Genomic DNA, 17,898 nt, shown 5'->3' with positions numbered 1-17,898 from the left:
ACTTTCCAACATCTCTTGCTACATGTGTGGGCATATGACCAGGTTCTAGTCAATGATACATGTACAGAAGTGCAGTACACCTTCTGGAGCCTGGCCTTCTAGGGATGTTGACTGCCTCCCCTTCCCATTCTTACTATTCATATTCTTCAATACTCCATAGAGATGGTAGAATACCACAACAGGAAGATGGGTCCCTGACAATATAGCAATTTGAAAACAGTCCAGAGAGAAACAGCCAAGGACGGATAAACCAAAGAAAATAAGCCAGCTACTGAAAACTAATTTGAGATTTCTTATACATTAGCTGAGTCAAATGCTACTGAAATTAGTTAGGAATGAATAATGATAGGAATCTGATAAATACATAAAATTTTGCCAACACCAGACTTGTGTATATGTATCCTACACACATATAATCTTAAAAAGAAACAATCTGAAGGATATAAAGAACATCTGCAAGAATAGAACAAGGAAAAAACACAATCTAAAGTCAACTTTTCTTTTAAAAAACCTGTTAATAATATATATACTCTGAGGAAGATCTCTATATGAACTTCCATGGTGCGATTTCTAAGAATTACTACTAAACAAAAATTTTAAAAGAAAACTAAGTGCAAAAGTACACATATAGATGCTACCTTTTACTCTATAAGAAAGGGGAGAAATAAGAAAATTTATGCTTGTTTTTATAGCAAGAAATAGAAAAAGGATAAAGCAGAGAACAATTAACAGTTCCTGACCAGGGGTGAGTGATGGGATAGAACACTGCTCAACAAAGTGACCCTTCATTGAATTTACCTTTCTGTACAGTATTGACTTTTGGAAGCATGTTAATGTTGTGCATAATCAGTCAAATAAATTAAATAAATACAAATAAAAGGGAGGAAAAAACCTAAAAGTGAAAGCAAACCAGAACAAACAAACCTACTCACCATTCAAATGAACAGCAAATACAATGAAGGGAAGACAGAAAGCCCAAGAGACGGGCAGACAGAACTAATCTCAGTAACTTATGAGCACAGTATTTATCTTTACACCTCAAGACAGAGAATGTAGGGTAGGACAAGTGCAGGATTACAAATAAATCCTAAACACATTAGTAGAGTTATTTATTGCAGTGGAATGGACAAAGCAACTCTGTAACTATTTTAGACCTATTACAGGTTTGAGTAAAAGTGTTGCGAGTAAAGACAGAAGGCAAGAGAGAACCCTGCAGGGACGGGCTAATATTGTAGTGTGCACTCATGATTTCTAGAACAGATATGTGCGGAAATCTATATGCATATGCATACATATGCTGGAATCTGGATGTGTTTTGATGCGCATTTCCTATCTCCATCTCCAAAAAGGGCCAAGAAGTGAAGACCATGTCTACTGTCCCAATCTTGGTCTCTGCTCCTCACTAGAGGGAACAGAACTCAGAGAATGGGCCTGATTCCAGGGCTGGAGCAGAGCACATATGAGATGAATCTCGAACACTGTGTTATGCCAAAAACTAAGAAAGTGCTCACAGAATGATGGGGGTATGTCACAGTGACAGAAGAGGCACACTAGCCACATCATGACAAATGTACTTATAAAATAAATAATGAATTATGAACCATTTTTTTTTAAAGGTAATGACTCATGAGTCCATAATGACAGAAATAAAACAACCAAACAAATAAAAATAAGTAAATAAAACAAATGGGGAAAGGGATGGGTTGATGCTTACAGCAGTGTTGAGAACTGACTAAATGATTATTTTGCAAGCAGCACAGTTAAACATTGAATCAGAAAGGCATCATCATGCATATTAAATCGAAGAGTATGAAGAACAAAGTAGTTGAACAGTCTCTTCAAAGACTGCATTTTAGTTACAAGAGGAAGAAAATAATCATACAGCAACTATATAAGGGCCTACCCCTTTAACTGGGTGATTATAATTAACATCCATCCAGAGGTGGCACACTGAACAGAATACATCATCACTTATACAGTATTTCAGCATAGAATGAATAACCTGACCCTAATCATGAGGAAACTTCAGATTAAACCAAAATGAGAAGCTATTTTTTGAAGGGAGGATCGGGGGAATGTCAAAGTCATAAAAAACAGACTATAGAAATGTTCCTAGTTAAAAGAGACTAAAGACACAGTTAAACAGCTAAATAAAATACCTCACCCTAGACTGGATCCTGTACCAGGGAGGGGAAAATGCTACAAAGCACATTACTGTGTCAAATGACAAAACTGAAGCAACACATTAGGTAAAAATACTGAAACAATGTTAAATTTACTAAAGATGATGTGGACATTAACTAGAAAATACACACTGTATTTAGGAGTAAAGGGCTAATGATACATATGTACATACACAAACTCACCCTTAACTATTCAGAACAAATGAAAAAGCAAATATTAAGATAATCAGGGTAAGGAATGTTCATTGTACTATATTATTTTTGTGACTCTTCTATAATTTTTAAATTATTTCCAAATATAAACTATTTTAAAAATTATTTCCAAATAAAAATATTAAAAAGTTTTTAAAATTCCCTCAGAAAACGTGTAAAATAGAAAAGGTATAAATCATCATTCTATCAGTTAATTATTTTAATTTCCATGAAACAACTAAATCAAATTCAGACAAGAGTAAAAGAAAGAAATCAAAGAGTAATAAAAAGAATAATTCAACTTTAATATAGGCAATCGCTACAAAATGGGAAGGAATAAAGATATCCTTTATTTATGTTCTTAAATAAAATATTAAACAATCATAACAAATGAAAGCTCAACAGCAATACTTCTCAGTTGAAGCACAGAAAGAGATGAGAACATAACCTGTACCTTGCCCAAAGTTAGTAAGAGTCTTCTATTTTTAATGATTTTTCCCTAAAAAGCCAGTGGGCCCCTGACAATCTTCTTTGCCCTGGCTTCTAAGAAGCTCATAGTTGTATTCGTGGTAGGTCCCTAGGAAATCCATAAAGACCAAAGGGCGTGAATTTTAGCTTCAACTCATCCAATCTTTAGGGCTTCTCTGGTGGCTCAGACAGTAAAGAATCTGCCTGCAATACAGGAGACTTGGTTCGATCCCTGGGTCGGGAAGATTCCTGGAGAAGGGATACCCACACTCCAGTATTCTTGCCTGGAACATCCCATAGACAGAGGAGCCTGGAGGGTGCAGTCCATGGGGTCACAAAGAGTCGGACACAACTGAGTGACTAACACATCTATACTTTTTCTTAGCACAATTTCCTCCTGGTTATTTTTCAACCTGGTTCTACCAAATTCACCTCTGTACACTATAAAAACAGATCTATAAACAATACAGATGACAGAATTAGGTGACAAAAGATATTGAAAATAACTGTAACCATATCCCACATAGGTAAAAAGGTAAGGGAAACAATTATGTTAAGTAGAAAAGGAAGATATAAAAGAGATCCAAACTAATAATTGGGATTAATAGCTGACTAGGCAGCGGGTAGCTCAAACGGTAAAGAATCTGCCCGTAATGAGGGAGACCTGGGTTCAATCCCTGGGTTGGGAGCATCCCTTGGAGAAGGGCATGGCAACCCATTCCAGTATTCTTGCCTGGAGAATTCCATGGACAAAGGAGCCTGGTGGGCTACAGTGAATGGATTCACAGAGTCGGACACAACTTAGCGACTAACACACACAGATACCGTTGAAGAACCTGAAAACGGTCAACAGAAAACTATCTAAACTATCTAACTAAATGAAACCAAGACTGAAAAAATTTTAAAAAGATGGATAGAATGGCAGCACACACCGGGAAAAGGTTCATCAAGCCCAATAAATAAATGAGAAGGCAAAAATTAATTCCCTTCACAGACAACACCACTTTGCCCTGAACTTCTCAAATACTATTTCATTTAAATTTCACCTAAACTTCCCAGTTCCCCCAAAATCCTATAAAAACTTTTCTTTGGTAAGATGCCCCGTGAGTGTCTCTGCTGTGCAGTATCCTTTACTGCAATAAGTCAATAAGCCTGATTCTGTTAGACTACAGGCAATTTCTGCTGATTTTAGGCTGATTCAAAGTAAGACCAGTCCCCAGAGGGGGGAAAAGCGCCAAAAACTATTAGAAGAATATTGGCTAAAATTTCCCCAGATTTGATGTTGACCAATTGTCAAATATAAAAATCAAATATTTAGTACTATACACATTCTTTGGCTTCCCTGATAGCTCAGTTGGTAAAGAGTCCGCCTGCAATGCAGGAGACCACGGCTCGATTCCTGGGTCAGGAAGATCCCCTGGAGAAGGGATAGGCTACCCACTCCAGTGTTCTTGGGCTTCCCTGGTGGCTCAGCTGGTAAAGAAACCACATGCAATGCAAGAGACCTGGGTTTGATCTCTGGGTTGGAAAGATTCCCTGAAGAAGGGATAGGCTACCCACTCCAGTGTTCTGGCCTGGAGAGTTTGGACTGTATAGACCATGGGGTTGCAAAGAGTCAAGCACAACTAAACAACTTTCACTTCACTTCACTATACACATTCTTTGCAGAAAGATACTTCCAAAAATCTTAGAAATAAACATATATGTACACTTTCTGTAGCTCAGACACTAGGAACTTAATGCTGGGGGGGAAAAAATATATGGTCACCATCCTCAAAAAACTCCCAGTATTATACATCTGATGCTAATTTATGGTCATCATTAGTATGAAGTCATAGGAGTATCAATAAGTTCAGCAAAAAGTATTCTAGATGCCAGAAGCTCAATGAACTCTAAATAAAATGTATTACAAATTGGAAAACCAAATTCCAAACTATAAACACCCTAAAACACGTTCTCTCTCTCTGTATGTTTAAATGTCACAAGTATGTCAGAATTCCCATGCTCTTGATTAACTCATGGCTACATTTTTCTCAATTTGAACTTCATTTTCTGGGAAATAAGCCACAGTGAAATACTTTGAATTTTCCAATTTTAAAGGAACTTGAACTAAAGAAAACAAAAAGATTAATGGTATTTTTATGCCTTATTAAAATCCTCCCAGAATATTAAAGGAAAAAAAACACCAGAATTAGATCACATAGAGAAAATAACTTACATTTTCCTATATCTTTATAGAATGTAGATCAATGATTTAAGTACCTGGTTTAATATTTAAGTTAAATACTACCTATATAAAAGGAAGAGAGATATGCTTGCTTTGGAATAAATATGAAATACTAAGACTACTCAAAAATTTCCATGGGGAAAAACATTCTATTAATACCTCACTAAGACATTTATCTTTTTCCTTTTCATACCCCCAATACCTAGCACTGTGAAATGCATGTAGTTATGTGCTGAACTAAAACAATGACAAAGAAAAGCAAACTAAAACTGACCCTCTTCCATATCCAGGTTCAACCAGAACACACTCAGCTTCAACAACTCTTTGACTCACCAACCTGGGAACAGTGGCTTTTTTATGTTTATGCTCTGGCCAACAACCCTCTCACCAGCAGACCAGTGGTTAGCGTCTCTTTCTCAGGCTTCACATTCGTCTGTGTCTCAGATTTCTAGTCCATTCTCTATACCATGAGAATACAGTAAATCTCATACTGTTTTGATGACTGAATCCAGGGATGGTCAATGAATACCCAGACACAGAACAAAGGTAACCAACAATGTGAAGAAAAATAAGCTGCTTCATCAGAGTTCTGTTAGAGAAGGATACTATAAATGAATATCTGTTCTTGAGTGAGAGGTGTTCTTTAAAATCACTTCAACTTTAAGATTCTGGGTTTAAATTGACTGACAACCTAGATAAACTCATTTTATAAAACAAAACAAAACAAAAAATGAGTTTACAAAATCATAAAAACTACACTTTAAAACCACAGCTTTACACAATTTTAACTTTCAAATACAGCTAAGTTTATTACCAAGCTGATAATCAAGTTTTAACTTACTTACCCAAAAAACCTACTATCCTGTGTCATATTGAAAAACAGAAGGGAAGAAAAATAAAAGTCCAAAATGTTCCTTTGAGAGTCAAACAAAAGACACTACCAGATGGGCCCAGCATAAAACCACAGGGAAATGATGAAAGTGAAGGTATAAATATTTGAGAACTGAAACTGAGACTGACACTATGGTTAGTTTCACCAATGACCCAGCAATAATCTTAACTGGCAAAATAAGACAGCCAAAGCCTAAGGTAAAATGTAAGCACAGAAGGTTAGTTGGGATGATTATATGGATAATCCCTTACGAAGAGAGCAAACTGGCAACAGCTGAATGGAAAGATCAAAATCAAAGAACAGATCAGGCAAAAGAAATGATCTAAGTTTCTCAGAACATATATGGCAATAACAAAATAATGGAATTCAGGGAGACTGGCTACAGCCAGTGATCAGAAATAAGGTAGCACTGAAAAACAAAAATTTAAATTACCAGATGTTCAAATAAAACCACACACAGAAAGAACAGGTACTTAAAACCAGGTTTATTTCAACCTAATCCCTCAAACCATGTCTTTACTTTTTCTGCCTTCCAAGTGACAACTTTTCTGAATAATCATTTTAAATATGTTCTTACCAGAACTTTTACCTTCCTCATCTTTCTGACACATTTTTCACCCAGCCAGCCCTCAATTCTGTTATAAACAACCCTTCTTTACATTCCTGGTGAAGTTGGGGAAAATTCTCACTGCCAGCAAGCTTACAGAAAGTTAATGTTTTCTAACATGGGAAGACAGGTAGAGGAAAGTGGGACGTCTCAGCTAGTGGCACTGAAGTTGAGGAGCTGGCCTGTGTGGCCAGGAAACTGGCTCTATACAAAAGGACGGTATTAAGGATACTCAGTATCGGAAAAGGGAAGTAAAATGCAGAAAGCGGGAAGGCTAGAATAAAACATGGTGTTGAACTAGAAATGCAGCTATCTAGTATGAACTGAAGGAGAAGGCAATGGCACCCCCACTCCAGTCCTCTTGCCTGGAAAATCCAATGGACGAGGAGCCTGGTGGGCTGCAGTCCATGGGGTCGCTAGGAGTCGGACATGACTGAGCAACTTCACTTTCACTTTTCACCTTCATGCATTGGAGAAGGAAATGGCAACCCACTCCAGTGTTCTTGCCCGGAAAATCCCAGGGACGGGAGAGCCTGGTGGGCTGCCATCTATGGGGTCGCACAGAGTCGGACACGACTGAAGCGACTTAGCAGCAGCAGCAGCAGTGTGAAGTGATGTTTCTAAAAATACACAGATATGAAATAAATATGTGTCTGGGTGGTGGGTACTAGGGGTGAGAGAGAGGAAGAAAATGCATATATTCACATGTTTCCTTGCTCTGCTGACTCAAAGTAGGCCTAGAAGCAATGATACCCCAGAAGAAATGACCAAACCTTGGGACCAGATTTTATTTTTAAAGATCATTCTCCACTAAGAAAACAGGGGTCCCTGGAGACATAGCTGACTCCAGGCCTGGGAATGTGTATCACAACCATCTTAGTGTGTCATTAGTAAGGAAATGCAAAATAGTGGATCATGTTAAAAGCCCGTCTGAAAAAACACCCACAGGCCAAATCTAAGAAAACCTGAGTACTGAACTAATGATAGTGCTACTATTTAAATAAATAGCAGTAACAAATGACTGAATAAAACAAGAAATCCATGTTCATACTGACATAAAGAAATTAATATATAAATGGATATGTAATAATGAATACATAATGTACATAATAAGAATATATAAATACACATATTCTTTATGTACATGAGTGAGAGGGGGAAAAAAAATCTACCTTACAGTAGAAGGCCAACTAGTAACAACTATGTAAGGAACAATACAATTAACACACAAAAAAAAACACTCAACAACAATCAGAGTAAAGATCGATTCATGAAAAACTCAATGCTAAAGCTAGTAGGTAGGGTTTCCCTGGTGGCTCAGTGGTAAAGAATCCGCCCGCCAACTCAAGAGACACTTGTTTGATCCCTGACCCAGGAAGATACCACATGCTGTAGAGCAACTAAGCCCATGAGCCACAACTCCTGAGCCCCGTGCTCTGAGCCCAGGAGCCTCAACTACTGAGCCCACGCGCCCTGGAGTCCACGCTCAGCAGCAGGAGAAACCACAGCAACGGGAAGCCTATGCACTGCAACGAAGAGCACCCCTGCTCACCCCAACTAGAGAAGAGCTCACACAGAAACAACCCAGAACAACCAAAACTAAACTTCTTAAAAAAACTAGTGGGTAAAAGCTTGATAAGGAGCTGAAGAACCTGATAAACTTCAGGGGATAGTTAACATATATAGTTATGATACAGACTGACATTGTGTGCTACCTGGTAAGATGCAGTTAAAACAGAGCATCTCTTCTGAGGTATTTCCACCAAATACACATAACCTAAGAAGACTCTTGCAAGTCCCTTGGACTGCCAGGAGATCCAACCAGTCCATCCTAGAGGAGACCAGTCCTGGGTGTTCTTTAGAAGGACTGATGCTGAGGCTGAAACTCCAATACTTCAGCCACCTTATGCGAAGAGTTGACTCACTGGAAAAGACCCTGATGCTGGGAGGGATTGGGGGCAGGAGGAGAAGGGGACAACAGAGGATCAGATGGCTGGATGGCATCACCGACTCGATGCACATTAGTTTGGGTGAACTCCAGGAGTTGGCGATGGACAGGGAGGCCTGGTGTGCTGCGATTCATGGGGTCCCAAAGAGTTGGACACGACTGAGCGACTGAACTGAACTGAACCACAAGAAAACATCAGATAAGCACATACTGAGGGACATTCAACAAATAGCTGATCTTAACTCTTCAAAAATGTCAAAGCCATGAGAAGACTAGGAAAGACACAGACATTCAGACTGAAGAAGGATGGAGATTTATGACAACTAAATACAACATGTGATGCAGGACTGGATCATGGAAGATTGGGGAGGGTAGGATTTGTTCTGCTATAAAGGCCATTATTCAGACAATTGGGAAAACTGAACAGGATATGTGGATTACACTGAATTACTGTATCAGTGTTATTAACTACATGGTTTTGATGGGTATACTATAGCTATGGGGCTTCCCTGGTAGCTCAGAGGGTAAAGCATCTGCCTACAATGGGGAGTAAAGTACTCTCATTTCTATAAACTAAGGTACTGTGTTGGCCAACGCAATACCTGATGCTGGGGAAAAACTGCAGGCAGGAGGAGAAGGGGACTACAGAGGATGAGATGGTTGGATGGCATCACCAACTCAATGGACATGAGTTTGAGCAAGCTCTGGGAGTTGGTGATGGACAGGGAAGCCTGGCGTGCTGCAGTCCATGGGGTCGCAAAGAGTCAGACACAACTGAGCGACTGAACTGAACTGAACTGAACCCAGTATTTGGGAGTAATCAGCATTAAGTCTGCAACTTATTCTCAAGCCATACATGATAGGGGGGCCCATTTAGAACCCCATAGGATATTTAGTAGTATCCAAGACATTTTTGGTTGAAAACAGGGGCATGGGGGTAGGGGAGGAATGGGACCAGCCATCTGTTGGACAGAGGCCAGAAATGTTGCTAAATATTCTCCAATTTACAGGGCTACCCTCCATAACAAAGATTTACTCAATGCAAAACAGCCAAGAAAGCCTGATAGGTAAGGAGAAAAATTTGCCACTGCAAGACATGGGCCACCTTTCCACCACTCAGAAATGAGGTCATTAGTGCCTTTAATCAGATTAGAGAAGACCCAGATACTCTCACTGACCTATTAGTCCTACCAGTGAATACCAGGGGGTACTCCTCTTATAATGGAGAAATGGAGCAACTGCTGAGAACACTTTCTACACCCACTACCTAGTGACCCCCTCCTTTCCTTTTTTTCTGGAGATCTGGGGGGTAACCTACATAAAAACTCCTTGAAGAACTGAGCTTGTCTTTTTTAACATCAAAAACATGAATCATAATTTCTTATATATGAAACAAATCTATTCTTTTCACTGAATTTATAAATGCTTAAAACTCTGATCCCATTTATTTGCTCTATTCCTTTATACTCATAGAAACTCAATAGGTTAAATTTCAGTTTTGTGTTTCTCAATGGTTCTCTCCTTTTAAACAATTCAAGTAGTTCTTTAGCTGTCTTGAAGACAAATGGATGACCTATTTCTTATTAAGACCTAAGGATTTTATACTGCTTAGCTTCTTGTTGCTCTCTTGCTGACGTAGGCTTCTAAATTCTTTGGATATTTTCATAAGGATATGTAATTTCCATGGGATCTAAAGCATTATTATTACTTTTCATTAAAGTACTATAACACTCAGGATCAAAGTCTCATTTTTGAAGTTTACTGATCCACCTAAACAGTAGTAATATCTAAGTGAAAAAAATTCTGACACAATTCCACTTAAAAAGGGTTTGGGGTAAACCTTTCAATAGGAGGTTAAAAATGAAATGAAAAGTTTACTGAAGCCTCTTTGGGGATTAAATCAGCACTACTGTTTTAAGGCAGGGCTTTACCTATATTACATCTTTCAAATGAGTTCAAACTCATAGCTCTTTTGGTTTCATAATAATGATTTTCTTAATTTTCTTCTGACATTATCCATCAACAGTAAATAGGTCTTCTGCCTACTTGCTTGCATGACCTGATTTACTTTAGGCCAGAGAGATTCCTTCATAATCGGGTCAAGTACATGTACACTGCTGCCTCCTAAGTCATGCTAGTAGCAAAGAAATGAATCCAATATAAAGTTTAAAACTAAGTTAAAGAAATGAAATTAAGTACAAATGAACTCGAATACTAAATTAAAATACCTAAGATAAAAATTACCTCAAAACTTTCAAACACTACAGCAGAAACACAACACTATAAAACAACTATACTCCAGTAAAAATTAATTTAAGAAGAAAAAACCTTTGGAACACGTTACTATCACTTCATCCTTAGAGAAATAATTTAAAGACAAAAGGAGCTAGAAAGAAATCGTAAACTTCTTTCAGTGTATTTACTGTTCATAGTAATACTGGTATTATAATTTAAAAAGTAATGTGTGCTATAGAATAAACCAAGAAAACAAAGTACAAAATTCTGAAATGTTAAATCTGAAATGAAACTATTAACTCAGTTTATTTTCAATATATTTCATAGCTCTATCCAATGAACAAGTCTAGAAGCAATGAATACACACAGCACTTAGTTCTGGGTTTCTAAGTACTAATCCCCACAGAAAGAACTGATCTTTAGATGAATGAATGATTCCATGACTGAAAGTAAACTCTGGGTCATCATCTGTGCAGAAAGCGAAAAAAGTGCTCAAAGATGATGGGGCTCTATCAAAAGGAGACAAGAAATAGCTTGAAATGGTTGTGCTGGCCAAACCTAATGGGCAATAGAATATTCACATGGCGCCAAAGTAACTCCCAGAAGCTTACTAACTAAATTATAAAAGGAAAAATATACTTTTATTTTTGAGGCTCCAGTGATCACAACTGGACAGTTGTGGAGGCAGCCATGTGCCCAGCAGTTCAGCAGGCAGTCAGTACTAAGCAGAATAAGCAGGTGTTACACAGCTGCCAATGTGATACAACATACACAATATTACTTTTGAGGTACTCTTGCCAAAACACGTTTAACCTCAGCCTAGTCAAACATACAAACTTAATTCCAGTGTTCTATGACACTATACTATTTTAACACAGTGGGGTAATGACTTATATCATCAAGAAACAATCAGTTAAATTCTAAATGTGAAAACACTCTACAAGACAGATATCCTGGGCTCTTAAAAAAAAAAAATCACTGTCATGGGGAATTTTAAAAGATGAAGAGACTGCTCAAGATTACAGAGACATAACACGTAAATCAGTTCAGTTTGGGGAAAAAAGTATATGTCTCATTTTAGAGAGTTGAGAAAAACTGAATATGGACTAAACATCAGATTATATCAAAGAATTACTAATCATATAACCACAGTTAGCTATGAAGACTGTCCTTTTTCTTGAGAAATGCATGTGATCTATAACTCCACAACTTACTTTCAAATGGACAGGGTAAAATGTTATGTAATACACATGTGCACATACACGCACACACACATACACACATGAAGAGGGGAGAGGAAGGTGCCTTGGTGTGTCATTACAACAACTAGAGAGGTCAATCTAGGTAGAGGAATATGGTATTCATCACATTGCTTTTTTCACATCTTGTGTAAATTTTACTTTTCATAATAAAAAGTTGAGGGAGGGGGAAATAAGGTAGAATATTATAAATCAGAAGTTTTCAAACTATGGTCTATGGAAACTTTCAGAGCGTCTACAAAGAAAAATCCATTTTCAGAAAAATATTGTGTTATCTGCCCTTTTCACTGTGTGGATATTTGTAGGGATGGTGCAAAAGCAATGCTGGGTAAAGCTGTTGATGTCTTAGCATGAATCAAGGTAGGGGCTCTGAACTGTATATAAGTAATTGTATTCTTCAATGCTACATACTCCAGTTATAAAATAAAATGCCAGTTTCAAACTAACATACGTTGTAAAGCACCTACACCCCAAAGAAAAATAAACAATCAAAATAAAATGCCACTGTCACATAAGAAAAAAGCCTTTGATGAATTAGGTAAAATTACTGATTAAATTGTAACCCTTAAGTGCACTAATGATCTATGTGAAAAAAATCAGTGTACCTAAAACACTCCTGTTGCATACAAAGTGTGGTTGTATCAAATAAAAAACACTATTTACTGCTCAAGTTTCAAGCTGAACTAGCTACTTTTTTTCTGAACACCGTTGTTTGTGTGAAAGACTGACAAACTGCTTACACAGACCTGGTGTCAGGCAGACATTTTCTCAAAAATGAACAAAGCAGGCCTGTCACTACCAGTCGTTTTCCCTGAAGTATTTTCTGCCAATGAAAAAAATTTCTACTTTTAAGCAAAAACTAAAATTTTGGAGAACTTTATCTACTATTTTGAACCTGACAGCTTCAGTCTGACAGTGATATTTTTGATACTGTATAATACAGTGTGTCATCATATGAAAGCTGGGATAAACCAGTGTAATCAGTATTTTCCAAAAGACCAGTGTATGATGTTATAAAACACTCATGTGTAAAAGATTCATTCAAAAGCAGGACAGACCAATAGATTTTAATGTAACAGTATGAAAAGTTCACTGGCATGGTTTTAGATCCCAAGCTTCAATTAATCTTTAAGTAACTCCTGCTTGATGCGTTTTGATGTAGTAGCAAAACAGAATGTCCATGATTACCTGAAAAAGCTATTTAAAATACTGTTAGGCTAGAATGTCTTCATACTTTTCAACTAAAACAATATAATAAAAAGTACTGAATGTAGAGGATATGAGAATCTAGCTGTCTCTTAAAAAATTTTTATTGACGTACAGTTGATTTACAATGCTGTGTTATCTTCTGTGGTACAACAAAGTGACTCAGTTATACATATATATTCTTTCTCATATTCTTTTCCATTATGGTTTATCACAGGATACTGAATATAGTTCCCTGGGCTAAAGAGTAGAACCTTGCTGTTTATCCATCCTAAATAGACTAGTTTGCATCTGCTAATCCCAAAAAGAACCAGAGATCCAACTGCCGACATCTGTTAGATCTTAGAAAACGCAAGGAATTCCAGAAAAACATCTACTTCTGCCTCACTGACTATGCTAAAGCCTTTGTGTGAATCACAACAAACTGTGGAAAATCCTTAAAAGAGATGGGAATAACACACCACCTACCTGCCTCCTGAGAAGCCTGTATGCAGGTCAAGAAGCAAAAGAACTGCACATGGAACAACAGACTGGTTCCAAATTGGGAAAGGAGTACGTCAAGGCTGTATATTGTCACCCTGCTTATTTAACTTACAATACAGAGTACATCATGCAAAACGCCGGGATGGTTGAGCCACAAACTGGCATCAAGACTGCTGGGAGAAATAGCAACAATTTCAGACATACGATGACACAACTCTAATCACAGAAAGCAAAGAGGAACTAAAGAGCCTCTTGATGAAGGTGAAATAAAGTGAAAAGGCTGGCTTAAAACTCAACATTCAAAAAATGAAGATCATGACATCCAGTCCCACCACTTCATGGCGAACAGATGGGGAAACAATGGAAACAGAGACAGACTTTATTTTCTTGGGGTCCAAAATTATTGCAGATGGTGGCTGTAGCCATGAAATTAAAAGACACTTGCTCCTTGAAAGAAAAGCTGTTTTCTTTCAGCCTATTAAAAAGCAGAGACATTATTTTGCCAATAAAAGTCCGAATAATCCAAGCTATGTTTTTTCCAGTGTCAATGTACGGATGTGAGAGCTGGACCATAAAGAAGACTCAGTGGCAAAAAACTGAAGGTTCCGAATTTTAATGCTGGAGAAGATTCTTGAGAGTCCCTTGGACAGCAAAGAGATCAAACCAATCAATATTAACAGAAATCAACCCTGAATATTCATTGGAAGTACTGATGCTGAAGCTCCAATACTTCAGCCACCTGATGCAAACAGCCAACTCATTAGACTGAGGACAGGATGAGAAGCGGGTGAAAGAAAATAGATGGTTGAATGGCATCACCAATTCAACAGACATGAGCTGAGCAAACTTCAGGAGATGGTGAACGACAGGGAATCCTGGCATGCTGCAGCATGGAGTCACAAAAAAGTCAGACACAACTCAGTGACTAAACAACAACAATTCTGAAGAATCTAGCTGTCTTATTAAGCCAAACTATATAAAAAGATTTGCAAAAAACGTAAAACACTGCTACTCATCTCACTTCTTGTTTTAAGAAAATAATTCTCACTAAAATGCTACATTAATAACGGATCATTATTATTATTTTAAGTGAATTATAAGTATCTTTGATATACGTTTTCATTTTTAACTTGGTAAATACTGGTAAATAGTAACATATATAATCAAAATCGCTCTGGGATTCTCAGTAAAATTTTTAAGACTGTAGTCCTGAGACCAAAAAATGTGGTAACTTTCACACTAGAAATCAACACATGCCATACACAATTTTAGAAATCAAACACTCACCTAAAAATTAAGGACCACAGTCATTACACCACACTACCATAGCCCCTGGCTCCAGAGCAAGTTAGCGCCATTGAAATTAGCATTAAGCACTTTTTTCCCCCCTGCTGGGAGGTGGGTACATGGCGGTACAAAAGTATAACACAATCACTCTGAAAAGATTCCTAACTGGCTCTTCAGAGGTAAAAGAATTAAAAATAAAATGAGGCCAGATAATATAGACACGCTCATTTTTTAGTTGCTTAAAAGTAGTTCAATCTACAATAACAAAACTACAATAACATTATATACGCTATTTAAGTAAAGGAATTTTTAAATACAAGGGTAAAGTCAAGCAAATTATTCTCAATACCTATGCAGGACCATATTTAAAAGACTCACAGTGCTCGCTTCGGCAGCACATATACTAAAATTGGAACGATACAGAGAAGATTAGCATGGCCCCTGCGCAAGGATGACACGCAAATTCATTAAGCGTTTCATATTTTAAGAAAGCTGTGGTACATATACACAATGGAGTATTACTCAGCCATTAAAAAGAATACATTTGAATCAGTTCTAACGAGGTGGATGAAACTGGAGCCTATTATACAGAGTGAAGTAAGCCAGAAAGAAAAACACCAATACAGTATACTAACGCATATATATGGAATTTAGAAAGATGGTAACAATAACCCTGTATACAAGACAGCAAAAAAGACACTGATGTATAGAACAGTCTTTTGGACTCTGTGGGAGAGGGAAAGGGTGGGATGATTTGGGAGAATGGCATTGAAATATGTATAATATCATATATGAAACAAGTCGCCAGTCCAGGTTCGATGCACGATACTGGATGCTTGGGGCTGGTGCACTGGGACAACCCAGAGGGATGGTATGGGGAGGGAGAAGGGAGGAGGGTTCAGGATGGGGAACACATGTATACCTGTGGCAGATTCATTTTGATATATGGCAAAACCAATACAATATTGTAAAGTTAAATAAAATAAAATTTTAAAAAACTAAAAATAAATAAAAGATAAAAAAAAAGACTTATAAAATGCCTAAGAATGAACTTACCCTTAACACTATATACAAAAATTAACTCAAAATGAATCAATGACCTAAATGTAAAACTTAAAACTATAAAACTTAGAAGAAAAAACAGGTGAAAAGGTAGACATTCAATCTCACAATGATTTTAAATATGACACCAAAAGTGTGTGTAACGAAAAAAAAAGATAAATTGGACTTCACTGATATTAAAGCACACTATCAAGAACGTAAAGAGACAACTCACAGTACAGGAACATTTATGTGCAAATTATGTATCTAATGAGGCGTTAGTATATAAAGAGCTCCTATAACTCAACAAAAAACCAAACAATTAAAAATTGGGCACTAAATAGACATTTCTCTAAAAAGGTGTACAAATGTCCAGTAAGTACATGAAAAGATGCTCAACATCATTAATTAGTAAAATACAAATCAAACCACAATGAGATACTATTTCCCACACATGAGGATAGCTATTATCAGAAAACTCAAGACAATAACATGTTGGTAATGATGTGGAAAAATTGGAAACCTTATGCACTAAGAATATAAAAACGGTGCAGTCAAGGTGGACAAGTCTGGCAGTAAAACACAGACCTGGGCGTCCCTTGTGGCGCAGTGGTAAAGAATCTGCCTGTCAATGCCAGGAGGCACCAACACCTGGTCCGTGAAGATCCCACATGCTGCGGGACAACTACTTGTGGTCCAGGCGCCACAACTGCTGAGCCCACATGACACAACTACTGAAGCCTGAACACTAGAGCACATGCTCCTCAAGGAGAGCTCTTCAGTGAGGAACGCGTACACTGCAACTAGGCAGGAGCCCCTGCCTGCCACCGCTGAAGCTCACACAGCAGTGAAGGGCCCAGCACAGCCCGATAAACACTTTAAAAAAAAACAAAAAACAGACCTACCATATGTCCTAAAAATTCCAATCCTAAGTATCCAAATCAATTGAAAGCAGGTGACTCAAAACAGCCAAAAAGTGAGAACCACCCAAGTGTCCATCTACAGATGAGTAAATAAACAAAATGTGGTATACACATACACTGTAATATTCACTTCACTTCAGTCACTCAGTTGTGTCCGACTCTTCGAGATCCCATGAATTGCAACACGCCAGGCCTCCCTGTCCATCACCAACTCCCGGAGTTCACTCAGACTCACGTCCATTGAGTCAGTGATGCCATCCAGCCATCTCATCCTCTGTCATCCCCTTCTCCTCCTGTCCCGAATCCCTTCCAGCATCAGAGTCTTTTCCAATGAGCCAACTCTTCGCATGAGGTGGCCAAAGTACTGGAGTTCCAGCTTTAGCATCATTCCCTCCAAAGAAATCCCAGGGCTGATCTCCTTCAGAATGGACTGGTTGGATCTCCTTGAGTCCAAGGGACTCTCAAGAGTCTTCTCCAACACCACATTTCAAAAGCATCAATTCTTTGGCGCTCAGCTTTCTTCACAGTCCAACTCTCACATCCATACATGACCACAGGAAAAACCATAGCCTTGACTAGATGGACCTTTGTTGGCAAAGTAATGTCTCTGCTTTTTAATATGCTATCTAGGTTGGTCATAACTTTCCTTCCAAGGAGTAAGCGTCTTTTAATTTCATGGCTGCAGTCACCATCTCCAGTGAATTTGGAGCCCAAAAAGATAAAGTCTGACACTGTTCCCCCATCTATTTACCATGAAGTGATGGGACCAGATGCCATGATCTTCGTTTTCTGAATGTTAAGCTTTAAGCCAACTTTTTCACTCTCCTCTTTCACTTTCATCAAGAGGCTTTTTAGTTCCTCTTCACTTTCTGCCATAAGTGTGGCGTTATCTACATATCTCAGGTTATTGATATTTCTCCCGGAAATCTTGATTCCAGCTTGTGTTT

General features: G+C 37.9%; 1 protein-coding gene and 1 non-coding gene across 8 annotated transcripts in view; one reads left to right on the top strand and one right to left on the bottom strand.

Moving 5' to 3' along the window:
* The window catches only part of WAPL (WAPL cohesin release factor), a 77,456-nt gene that overhangs the window by 29,752 nt on the left and 29,806 nt on the right, over positions 1 to 17,898 (bottom strand). The window lies entirely within an intron of this gene.
* Positions 15,367 to 15,473, top strand: LOC147342786 (U6 spliceosomal RNA). Its single transcript, XR_015157259.1, has one exon. It is a non-coding gene; the product is annotated as a U6 spliceosomal RNA (small nuclear RNA).

This window comes from Bos grunniens, chromosome 28 (assembly GCF_055505025.1).
Source record: "Bos grunniens cultivar Pamir isolate PY7600 chromosome 28, Bosgru_T2T1.0, whole genome shotgun sequence".
NCBI classification, from domain to species: Eukaryota; Metazoa; Chordata; class Mammalia; order Artiodactyla; family Bovidae; genus Bos; species Bos grunniens.
Note: the sequence above shows the minus strand (reverse complement) of the source record. Positions and strands in the feature narration are given on the sequence as shown.